The following is a 12,685-nucleotide window of genomic DNA, read 5'->3' on the forward strand; positions in this document are numbered from 1 at the left end:
CTTCTTTTGAATTATGAGTTTCATTGGTGTTTTGGCTAAGATTTTGGGGTCTATGAGTTATATATGATGTATGGAATTGTTTGTGAGGTATAGTTTTAGTTTTGGTTTGGAGTTGTGGTGATTTTTTTGAGTTTTGGCTCGAAGGAAATGTTGGAAAAACTGGGTTTGCAAGGTCGTGTTGTGGCCCTGTTCTTGGGCACTGCAACCCTAATGAACTCAAGAGCCTGGGCAGTTCCCTGATCTGCCCTTGCTCCACAGCACCTGTGGGTTGCGCCATGGCCCGTGTCTAGAGAAAAGAGAGCTGGGCTCTCTGACTTGAGGAGAGTCGCGACTCAAAATAGGAATTTTGGCCAAAGTGGGTTTTGAGTGACAGGCACTCAAACCTAAGGGCTCGGGATCGATCCTACTACTTGAATTAGTAGAATTTGACGTCCCAGAGGCTAGGTTTCAGTTTGGAAGCCTTTATTTGCTTGATATTGATGAATATCATTTATTATGGTTATGACTAGGTTACCACTAGGGCTCGGGAACGGATCATGATCGAGGGTTGTTAATTTTTAACATGTGCTTGGACCAAAGGTAAGAAAATTGTACCCAATATGTGATGTACATGCTTAGGGCCTGGCCCGGTTGTCGAATATAGTCTTGATTTGGGCATGAGCCCTTGTAAATGTGCATGATTATGATTATGCATGTGATTGTTCAATTAAGCATGTTCAATGATCTGTATCTGGATATTTGTTATATAATGAATGCATGTTTGCATTATCTAATTGAGAAAGGCTTGACTTATGAGTCAAGGACGATAATAGCACTAAGCGCTTGTCGAAAAGCATTTACTTATAAGTCAAGGGAGGCAATAGCGCGTTGAGCGCTAGTCGTTTTGGTTAGGCCTAATCAAGAGTGCATCATACGCTTATCTGACCTAATGGTCATGGAAAACTAAAGCTTCAAGTATGCTGGGCTAACTCCAAGGCTGGTCATACATAGGATAGGGCAACGGGACCCGGGGTGACTTATTAGTCCCATATCCTAGGGCACTGGGCCCCAGACTAACTTGTTAGTCAGTTAATTAGGGTAACTGGCCCCCATATGATGCTATAGTCATTTATATGAATGGTATGCATGCATGAGTATGGTTATTACTGCTAGGCATGCTTATTATGATTTGGTAACGTACTATTAACTGCTTATGAGCATGTTTAAGTTTTCTTGTTGAGCCTTGGCTCATGGGTGCTATGTGGTGCAGGTAAGGGGAAATGGAAATTGGACTAGCCATGAGTTGGAGAGCTTCAGTAGCGATGTGTACATATGCGGCTGCTCGACCATCATGGTCGGGGTTTCTTAAAGGAACTAGGGTTAAACCTTATTTTTGCCGCTTAGGTCAACTGGTTATAACTTTTGAAAGGTAATTACCCTTTTAGAATTGTAAACAACTTTGTAAATATTTATTATGGGATCCCATGTACAACTTAACGTTTTAATGGAATAACTATTCATTTTGACCAAAATTTTTAATCCTAAACTGTTAATCACATTTAGTTGGACGTTTATGGATAAATGACTTGATTAACAAGTCTAGAACTATTTAAAATACACAGTGTAACAGTCTTGGCTATCCAGGGTGTTACAATTTCCATCTCTTTTAGAAATTCATATGCTTCATTAGCACTTTTGCTCATAAATGCACCTCCTGCTGAAGCATCTATTATGCTACGAGTGGTACCATTCAACCCATTATAAAAGTTATGGACTAGCTTCCACTTCTCTATACCATGATGTGGGCACTTCCTTAACAACTCTTTAAATCTTTCCCATGCATTATACAATGATTCCCCTTCCGTATGGTATAAATTATTAATTTTCCCTCTCAACTTTGCAGCTTTTGTTGGAGGGAAAAACTTTGCTAAGAACTTCCGAGCTAACTCCTCCCATGTTGTGATAGAATGAGCTTGTAGCAAAATTAGCCAACTCTTCGCTCGGTCTCGTAGAGGAAATGGGAATAACCTAAGTCTAATTGATCATCACTCACCCCATTCATCTTAAACATTGCACATAGCTCTAGGAAATTGGCTATGTGCAAATTAGGATCTTCCGTAGGCAACCCCCCAAACTGAATAGTAAACTGCACCATTTGTAATATTCCTGGCTTGATCTCAAAATTATTTGCAGCAATAATGGGGTGTCTGATGCATGAATGCTCTCTTGTGACAGTAGGAAGTACATAGTCTCTAAGTGTCCTTGGTCCTCGTTCCACTGGGACCTCTGCAATATTTGGAATATTATTAACATTAGCAGCATTGTTTGCTGCATTTCCTTGATTCTCAGCCATGGCAAAATCCAGTATTCTCTTTATCTTTTGGTTTTGTCTGCAAGTTCTTTCAATTTCAAGATCTACCGGTATTAGTTCTTTTTGTCTACTTCGTCGCATATACCAATAATTCCTAAAAACACAATACATCCACAAATTGAATGAATCCTAAAAATAAAAACCAATTTAGAACAAAAATCAACTATATTGATATTAATAATACAGTCACTGGCAACGACAACGACGCTAAAAACTAATTTTGAAAATTGTATACGAGTATACACAATCGTAACAAGTAATAAAATAGTAAGTAAAGTATCATTCCCACGAGAACTGTTACTAATTACAAAAACTTAATCTTTGATCCTAATTGATTGACAATTGATAAATTCTGAATTTATAAAACTAAAACACTAAAACAATAAAATAGAACAATGGAGAACTCAAAACTAAATACCAATTCAATGGATTAAGAATTAGGGTTATTAACTTCATCAACTATCCACCTATGCTTCTCTAATGTGAATTTTAGAATTCCTATCTCTATTGTGATAACAGATTACAATTATAAATTATATTCTTACTAGGACTTATAATTCTCTACAATAAGCAATCTCCTACATCTCTGTGGTAAACTAACATATTGCATGCATTAAACGGGTAATCCCTAAGTTACACAAATCATATAGGTACTCTCGTCCAATATAAATTTACGATTATTTGACTATAGCATATTTATCATTCACCTCTTAGATCTCAGGTTAAAATCATATAAATCATGCAATTAGTGGCCAATTAATCACAAGCATTAACACACAAGACAAATAACTCACAATGTTGATAGGAAAATCATAAAAACTTCATTAGATAATTATAAGGTTTCAAGAGAATCCATTAACACCCTAAATAAGAAATTAGTTCATGTTAAACATAGTAAAATCCATTAAACCAAATATCAACACCACTACACGAGAAAGTAAAAGTAAACAATGAAATAGAATGATAGACTAGTTGATCTCCAAGCCTTTGCCTCCTCAGTGTGTTCTTTGAGTCTCCTCCTTGAGGTTTTTTTTCTTCATAAATTGTCATAATGATGATTAAATAATAATTTGTGCTTTTAACATGAAATTCGACTTTTTCCCCTGCTTGAAATGCCCTAAACTGCATGTTGACCACTCAACCGTCGCGGCCCTATAATGAAGCACCATGACCCGTGTCCAAAAACTGAAGTATGCCTCGTCTTTGACTGTATAAGCGTCGCGGCTCTAATATGTCTGCGCCATGACTCATGAAAGTAGCGCTGCAGCCCTAGATTTCTCAAAATTCAGCCTCTCTATCTAATCGCTGCGCCGCGGCTCTATGTGAGAGCATCGCGGCTCAAATGTCTTTTTTTCATCAAATAACATCTTTTTGAAGCCAAACACAGTCATTTATAAATTGATTCGCATAAATCCTGAAATATCATCAAACACAGGCAACAAAACGTCATATTGCACAAACATAACTAAACAAACTAAAAAAATTTCATAAAATGACCCTTTAAAATACTATAAAAACTACTCTATCACAAGCATAAGTCGCACATAGAACTTTGAGTCTGTCTAGATCCCATGGCCTCTCATTATCTTATTTGCTTGAGGCATCAAAGTTATTCAAAACACTATCCTCCTGGCCTCGTAAAAACTGTTTGCATCAATCTCGATCTCCCTCTCCATGACTAATCCAAAGTGGGAAATGTGGGTTTTTGCGACCTAGTGGCCTTGAGACAAGGAGCCCGCTATACTCTTGTTCTTTTGGTTGCTCATTTTTATAAATAGTTAAGCTCGCCTGGGTATAAAATAGGGGCTAACTGTTAATGATGACCTAGGGATGTAACCTGGGACAAGGATCATGGGAGAACCTGATCTAAGGTTTGAAGGCTACGTTCCCCCAACTAAAGGCTCTACGAGCTAAAGTAGAGTTAAGACTTGCTTATGTGGTGCCACACATGCCCCTTGTTTCCCTAAAAATTAGAGTGATGACGTGGCACAAGAATGGGACACTTGGAAGGCATATGATAGATCATTAATGAAGGACTGGTTGCCCGCAACCAGATAGAAAAATGGGATTTTTCAAAAAATAGGTTCTGAAGTTAGATGGGGCAGGTGATACAGTAAGTTAGTCACATGATACAACCAAAGTTGCGCGAGGGAACGGGAAAAAAGCTCAAAATAAGTTAAAACTGAGATATTTATGTTATAGTCGGTTACTTCGTATTATTTGATTCATGTTTGTTACGCAAATTATGTAAGGCCCATGGCCCATCTATGTACATGCTTGAGCCTATAAATAGAGGACTCAATGATCCATTATGTTTTAGGCTATAATTCTTTATTTTAGAGAATTCATAAGATTCAGGTGTTGTTATACACATTTCTTGTATCTTTTCTCTTACTTGTGAAGCTTAGTTGATTCAATTCATCTGATTGCAAGTTTTGGAAACTTTACATAAATAATAGTACTAAATGGACATAGGTTATTACCGATTATCGAGGCTAAACCACTATAAATTTGTGTGTCATTTATTATTATCGAGTTCAGTTCTTATTTCTTATTGTTTATTTGACTCAGTGTCGTTGACCAATTCATGGGTCAACATTTTGGTGCTCTCGTTGAGAACTAAACTCAAGGAAACCTAAAATTAAGAAGATATGGCCAAGTCCAACAGAAGAACCCAAGGTCAGCAAACTGGTCAGGCGTCTGAGAAGCCCTAGAATCCACCTCCTCCGCCAGGAGTAACTGATGAAGAGCCTCAGGTGGAGCTAGAAGAAGACAACAAGAGGTTGGATGCTAAAACCCTACAAGCAGCTGTGGGGATGTTGTATGATGAGTTAGCCACTCTAAAGGCTAACTAGGAGAATGTTGTTGAGACTATGATCATGCAACAGATGGAGAATGACATGTAGATGCAAGAACTAAACGATAGACAAGATAAGATGGATTGTCGTCAAAGAGATGCAACTATTGCCCTAGAAGCTGCTATACAGTTAGCACAAGGGTGTCGACCTGCCTCAAATCTGCAACAACCTGAGCAGCCTAAGAATAAACCACCTCCGTAAAACCCACCTCAACCAGAACAACCTCAAGCTGCATAGCTAGAAAGATAGCCCAAGAATTATGCTAGACCCAACTAGCAACGTCAGCCTCCTCGGTCTACTCAAGTACGCGAGCAACAACCTTGGCAAATCAGGGATGAGCATCATCCTTGGAGCCTAAGACGCCTCATAACAGATGAAAGTCCTACCTGGAAGAGGACCAAAAAATGCCCCCTTAGGAAACAGGAGGCAACAAAACATTGGCTCTACGGTCAGGGGTCCCCCACAACATAATAATGCCCTGGGACCCAACGACCAATGCAGACCCCATGGGCTTCCTCCGATTTATTGAGATGGTTTTGGAGAGAGGGAAGGTGATAGTTTGTATAGTTTATCATGTACTCATTAGTCGCAGTTCAGAGATGACCACGATTATAATGAAGGAGCTAGCCAGAACGCAGGGGTAGCTAAGACATCCCAATATTTTTTATTTACTAGGAGGATCGGAACAAAGATAGAGAGAAGAATATCTAAGGGATATACTGAATGATCGAATGGAAAGACATGATGAACATATCCCTACTGCTACTCCTGCCCCTGCTATACCGACTGATGTTCAGGCCCAAATAGATGCACTAAGCCAAGCAGTCCAACATCTGGTCGTAAATAAGACTTTGCATATAGAATATGAGTGAAGAAAGGGCACTCCCTTCACTAACAGCATTGCACTAGCTGAAGTCCCCAGTAAGTTTAAGATGCCTATACTACCCAACTATACTGGGAAGGAAGACCCGATGTCTCATGTAAACAAATTCGAGATATAAATGGATATCCAGAAAGTATCCGAAGATGCTTGGTGCAAAAATTTTCCTACCACTCTATATGATGCTACTTAGGAATGGTATTTCAAGTTCCACCCGACCAGCATAACCTCGTGGGAAATGTTTGTAAAGGAATTCTACAGGCAATTTTATGTTGGTCGTATACATCCTACAGAGGCTAATCAACTGGTTGATATAAGGAAAAAATAAGGTGAGCCTATAAAGGAGTACATGAAGAGATTTATGACAGGAGTTGCTTATGCCAAGACTGTGGGGGATGAAGGAAAGATGATGACCATAAAAATTGGGTGCAGCGCTAATCCCCATTATGGAGTAGTTTACGAATGAATGGAGTTAAAACTACACAAGAATTTTTGGACCGAGCAGATAAGTATATTAAGCTAGAGGAGGCCATCACCAATGAAGAGAAGGCTCCAAACACGAAGCAGGGTAAAAAAGAAGAACCAACTAAAGTTGTTAATGGCTCTAACAAGCCCAACAACAATGGTAGTAAGAACAATAACAAAAACAGTGGGAAACAGGCAAGCACTGATTCAGCTACTTCTGATAATAAGTGCCTTAAGAAAAATAAGTACGAGCCCGGGTTCACTAATTATACTACACTGATTAATAGTCGAGTAGATGTATATCAGGCTAGCCATACCACCGTACCCTTCAGACGACCGACCCCCATGAGGAAGGTCATTTTTAAGAAAGACACCACTAAGTTTTGTCACTTCCATAACGACTATGGCCATGATACAAACGAATGCAACCAGTTGAATGATGAAATTGAATTCCTAATCTGACAAGGACATCTGAGGAGATGTCTATGAGCAGGGGCTGATCCCCAACAACTGGCTAAAGGAGGCAATGAGCAGGCCCGAGGACGCCAACGCTCGCCTCCTATATAGCCTGCCTCAGTTGCGGACACTCTGCTCACCGTTTGTGGCGGACCACACTTAGCTAGTGATAGTGGTAAGGCAAGGGAAAGATATGTCAGGACCCTACGCCACGAACAAGACATTGAAATGCTAACATTCGAGGAGAGAACTCCCAAAAAAGTTCGAGTAGGGGAAGATTGTATAACTTTCTCTAAGCAAGACACGCAACATGTTAGGTTCCCCCACACTAATCCTCTGGTTGTAGATGTCCAAATAGCCAACATGATGATGAAGAGAGTGTTGGTGGATACCAAAAGTTCAGTAAACATGCTATACAAATCATCCTTGAAAAGAATGAAGTTCTCAGTACAAGATTTGGAACCCTGCAACCAAACCATTAATGGTTTTTCTGGTGAAGGACTCGTGCCAACGAGGTTGATCAGGCTTCCAATTACTATGGGAACTGCACCTACGAACATGACAATACTCACTACTTTTATAGTAGTTGATTTCCCTTTCGCCTATAATGTTGTGATGGGAAGACCCATCTTGGTAGAGCTACGAGCAATAACCTCTATGTGGCACCTAGCCATGAAATTCCCAACAGATTCAGGATTGGTCGCATATTCACAAACCAAAGATAAGCTAGGGAATGCTATAACTCCTCTATTACAAAGGCAAAGAAGTAAGGTGAGGGGAGTGGGTTCATTGCATCGAGCAGCTCCAACGGATCAGAAAAACTGTTGCAAAGAGTCAACGAGCTAAATGCCCAATCCGATGAACAACTCACCAAATAGGGTGTTGCCCAAAGTGAGGATAGAGACATAGATCCTTGCTTTGGAGATTTTGATGAGGAAGTTGGACCCATGGAGGATCTTGAGGATATCTAGATAGAACAGAAACAACCGCCTAGAGTTGTGAAAGTCGGTAAAAACTTAGAAACAACAACTAAGAAAGAACTTGTGGAAGTTTTGATAAAAAATCAAGAAGTGGTCGCTTGGTCGCATAAAGATATGGTAGGGATCAACCCAGAAGTTATTAGCCATGTTCTAAAGATCGACAAGAACCACCCACTAGTGCAGCAAAAAAGAAGGTTGCTCGACAAAGATATAGGTCTAAGGAACTAAAGGAAGAAGTTGAAAGGCTCAAAGAAAATGGGTTCATCCAGGTAGCGTTTTATCCATCTTGGGTCTTGTTGATGGTAAGAACTTGTCAACGATTAAAGGTTAGAAAACTCATATTTTTATATTAAGGATAGCTAAGAATCAGATGGAAAGAACTTGAATCAATAGAAAAATCAGAACTACAATGGAACAAAGATCATATATTTCTTAAACGTCTCCTCATACAATCAGTTTTCCAACCCCTTAGTCTGAGGGGTCAGACCCTATTTATAGGTGGGCTCTATTGGCCCCCAGATACAAGTAAGTCCCATGGAGTCAGGTCGTACGCAGGTGCATGGTCAGGGTAGTGGCTTGGGACATAGTGGTGTCTACCCTGACATTATCAGAGTAGTGGTGTAGGACATCGTATTGGCGGCACTGTCACATGGCCAGGGGCACCCAGGTAGTGTCTCCACTCTCCGTACAAATTTGTACTGCCACTACTCGTCAAACGTGGATGGCAGGACCACGCCCCTATCCTCATCATGGTCGTACATCCCCTATCAGTACGCGTACCTGGTACCCTATGATCACATGGCACTTCTACTTAGTATTTCTAAGTGTTCCTCGTACGCATATTGAGGAGGCTCCACACTTTACATGTCAAGAGAAGACAAGGCTTGGGGGTGCCTCGCTGGTGTCACCAACTCCTAGAATGGACTAAGGCTGCTTCGACGAGGCACGGGGTGTTTGAGGCCAGACAAGGTGCATTTGGAAGGCCTAGTGAAGGCCTCGCATAATGAGATGCTAAGGATCCTTTGAGGGTCTGACATAGCGAGTCGCCCCTTGGAGACCCTTGTTTGGATGCAATGGTCTATGTATGCGGGACATGAAGGACATGGTGAGGCTGCTTTGGTGGAGTGATAGGGCGAGGCAAGGTTGCTCCCTCGCATAGCGAGGCTACATGGTGATCATTCGAGGGTGAGGCAAGGTTGCTCCCTCGCATAGCGAGGTTGCATGGTGATCATTCGGGGGCAAGGCAAGGTTGTACCCTCGCATAGCGAGGGTGCCTTGCATAGAGAGGCTGCAGGCATGATCATACGGGGGCGAGGCATGACACCTTGCATGGACACAGCGCACACATGCGTAGGGAAGCCATCCGAGGACCCTTGCATAGCGAGGGTGGCGTGCGCATGGGCTGCTTGCCAATGACCCTCGCATAGCGAGGGTGATTTTCCTAGCCTAATGCCTCCAATGCCAAGTAAAGCCCATGCCTCTTCGTCCTACTAGCATGTGTCTCATAATCTTTGGTGTGCCTCATAATGTAGAGGTTCACTTGAATGGAATTCACAAGGGAAGTATTCCTGTATTCACACTTGCCCCCGAGTCTATAAGTACACTTTTAAGTGTGTTTGTAGACTCTTTCTTTTTCTCTTGTTTGATGTGTATGGCCAACTTTGGTGGACTCAACCTTGGAACGCTACCCAATGTCACTTAAAGAAACACAAAGTGAGTTTTGAAGTTGTGTTTCTTTATAGTGTCCAAAGAAATACAAAAACCATCTAACTTTTGGGGGATCCATGAATATCCCTAAGATTGCATAAGGGCCAATCATTCTCAATCGTGGATCCCAAGGCTACCCATACTCTTGATCTCCACCATTCATATGGGTTTGAATCCAATGGCTAGGGGGTCTTGACTTTCCTTATAAGTACCCCAAGGCTTGAAGCCATTTCTCCACACCAAAACTTGCCTAGCCTAGTGGTATTCCCTCCAAACCACTTTCAAGAGTTCAAAGGTTCCATCCACCACAAAAGCATTCTAGAGGTAATTTTCGTTCCATTTCAATTATTCATCCTCTTTTTTTTTATTATTATTTTTCCTGATTCTTTTGCCTTTTTTTTTTTTTTGCTAGCATTGCGGTGACGCTAAGCATTCTTTCGCTCCTACGGTCTTGCCCTTGCTTATTGCTTGACCGACCCTACGCCTCCACAAGTCTATCCTTCCACACCTTCGGCTTCATACATATATCGCCTCCTTCCTCTTTTTTCTCTTTTTTTTTATATTAACTACGCGAGGGTAGAATTAATGGTTGCACGACACTCATTCTTCAGAGTTTGTCATTCTTTTCGTATGGCCTTTCAAATACATATGCATAGGCCCTTTTCTTATACCCCTCACACTCATGTTGTAGATATAGGGTTACCCTTACGCATATACACCCTCGAGTCTTAGCTAGTCCATGGCGTCTAAGCGATGTCCCGAAGGTCCATCCAATGTTGAATTCATTGAGTTGTCATCCTCTTACTCGGAGGCCAGCGTACATAGACCCTCTAACCGTGGGGGTGTGTGAACGCTCTACCTCCGGAGACTGTCCTACCTCAGACAGAAAGCGTGAGGCCTGGAGAAGGAGCTAGAGTCCAATACCAGGGACGTGGGTTTAGGTTTCTCCCCCCAGCATGCGACACACATTTCCCAGCTACAATCAATCCTTCAGGATTGCATTTCTGAAATTGCTTGCCTAGAAGAAAACTTGCCCCCTGAGCCTTTTTCCTTTTATCGTGACGAGTCTCCCGGTCATAGGGACCCCTTCTTCGAAAGCGATAGACATGAATTGGTTGAACCGGAGTTCCTTTCTATGATCCCACCCACGCTTCCTCCCCTGCCCCCGGTCTTACGCCTTAGGGTCAAGCAGAGTGCTGGTAGATATAGGACACATGGGGGGTCCTCCAGGATCCTTAGAAAGTCTATGGCTCATGAACTCCCTATCTCTACCCAGGTACCTGAGATGCCGAAGAGAGCCCCTGACACTTCCGAAGAGATGAGCAGGTCCAGCCTCACCATGAATAAACTAACCAACATGCTAAAGGCTCATCAGTTAGAATCAAACCTCAAGTTCGTCATCCCAAAGCGTGATGAACGCGCATCTGAACCGCCAGAAGGGTTCATGGCCTTCAGCGATTCCATAATCCGATTTGGTGGGGCTCTTCCGCTTCACCTTTTTTTTTCCAAAGTGCTTAACTACTTTGAACTAGCGCCTCTACAATTGTCCCTCTACTCCTGGGTGACACTAAGCAGCCTATATGTGTTGTACCATCAGGTGCATTCTAGAGGGCCTTCTATGAGCGAGGTTCATTACTTCTATACCCTTAGGGCGAATACATCTGCCCCCGGGTTCTACCAGCTCCAGGAATTCGTGGCCCATAAAGGGAATTCCCTTGTGGAGGGCTCCATTTCAAATAGAGGCTCGTGGAAGACGGACTATTTCTTTACTTTTAGCAGGCCCACCCGACACACTAGCTTCAACACCCCAAGTAAGACTATTCTCACTTTGATCTCACACATGAGAGGTTTCTCTTTTTACTCGACTTTTCTTCTATGGTTTTTCTAACTGTAGTTATTTCTTTTCTTTTGATGGCAGGTCTCTTAGGGGTTATTGGCTCCAACTTAAAACCGAAGGCTCGTGACAGAGTGATGAAATCCTGGCCTTGTCGGGTGAATGTAAACAAGCCATCGCCCTTTTTACAGAGAGCAACCTTCACTTGTACAGGCTGCTGACCCCAGACCAGACCATCACTTTATGCTCCATTTCCTCCGAACCCGCGGGCCTACACCCTGCCTCATCTGAATTGGCGGGTCCACGCCCTGCGTCACCCGAACCTGCGGCTCCACGCCCTACGTCATTCGAACCTGCGGGTCCATGCCCCCCCTCACCTAAACCTGCGGATCCGTGGCTATACGGCCACGATGAAGGTAATTATGACAAGGTAGCCGATAGGGACTATGTCTACCCTTCAGGCGGTCATATGGACGTTGAGGAGACAGTGGTATCTGAGAACTACTTGTGCTTGCACTCTGTTGCCGACAGGGCTAAGGCGTGGCCGATGACGGTCATACTGGCGGTGTTACCTCTCGGATGTCACCGTCGATGCTTGGCGGCAAGTTTGCCTTTAATGCCTCTGTCCCCCGCCCCTCCGTGCCTAAAAGGAATTTTGTTATTCCTTCTTTTGCTAGGGCTCCTTTACCCCCGAGGAGGCGACCTAGGCGGGCGCCTTCAGGCGCCTCTTTACCTAAGGAGATGACCCCATGCTCTTCTGCTCCCCGCACAACTGCGGATAGATCAGGACCTTCTCGGTCCCCATCCCTAACAAAGCGTGCCTCGGGAAGCACACGGATCTCCCCCGGTTAAGCTTATGTATCTGCTTCCGAAGATCATCCTCTGGCGCCAGTATGGGGAAGCCATGAGCCACCATATGGGAAACTTTCCCAAAGGTGAGTGGGGAACTTTGCACAATGTCCCCAACACTGGGCTAGAAGACACCTATATGCGAGCCTCCTTGCAGGTATTTGTCAAGATACTCGGTTTATTCATTTATGACAGATATATTTTTTTTGTTTTGATATTGCCTGACCCTCGAGGCTTTATTCTATTTCCCTACCCTTACTTAGGCTTATATCTTGAGTCATCGGCTGATCACCTTCAACTCCTCAT

General features: G+C 42.7%; 1 non-coding gene across 1 annotated transcript; it reads left to right on the plus strand.

Annotated features, from left to right (window-relative positions):
• The first annotated feature begins 1,770 nt into the window (after positions 1 to 1,770).
• LOC133792852 (small nucleolar RNA R71) lies at positions 1,771 to 1,877 on the plus strand. The gene has a single exon (XR_009874324.1). It is a non-coding gene; the product is annotated as a small nucleolar RNA R71 (small nucleolar RNA).
• The last annotated feature ends 10,808 nt before the right edge of the window (positions 1,878 to 12,685 follow it).

The sequence above is a fragment of the Humulus lupulus genome, chromosome 7 (genome assembly GCF_963169125.1).
Source record: "Humulus lupulus chromosome 7, drHumLupu1.1, whole genome shotgun sequence".
NCBI lineage: Eukaryota > Viridiplantae > Streptophyta > Magnoliopsida > Rosales > Cannabaceae > Humulus > Humulus lupulus.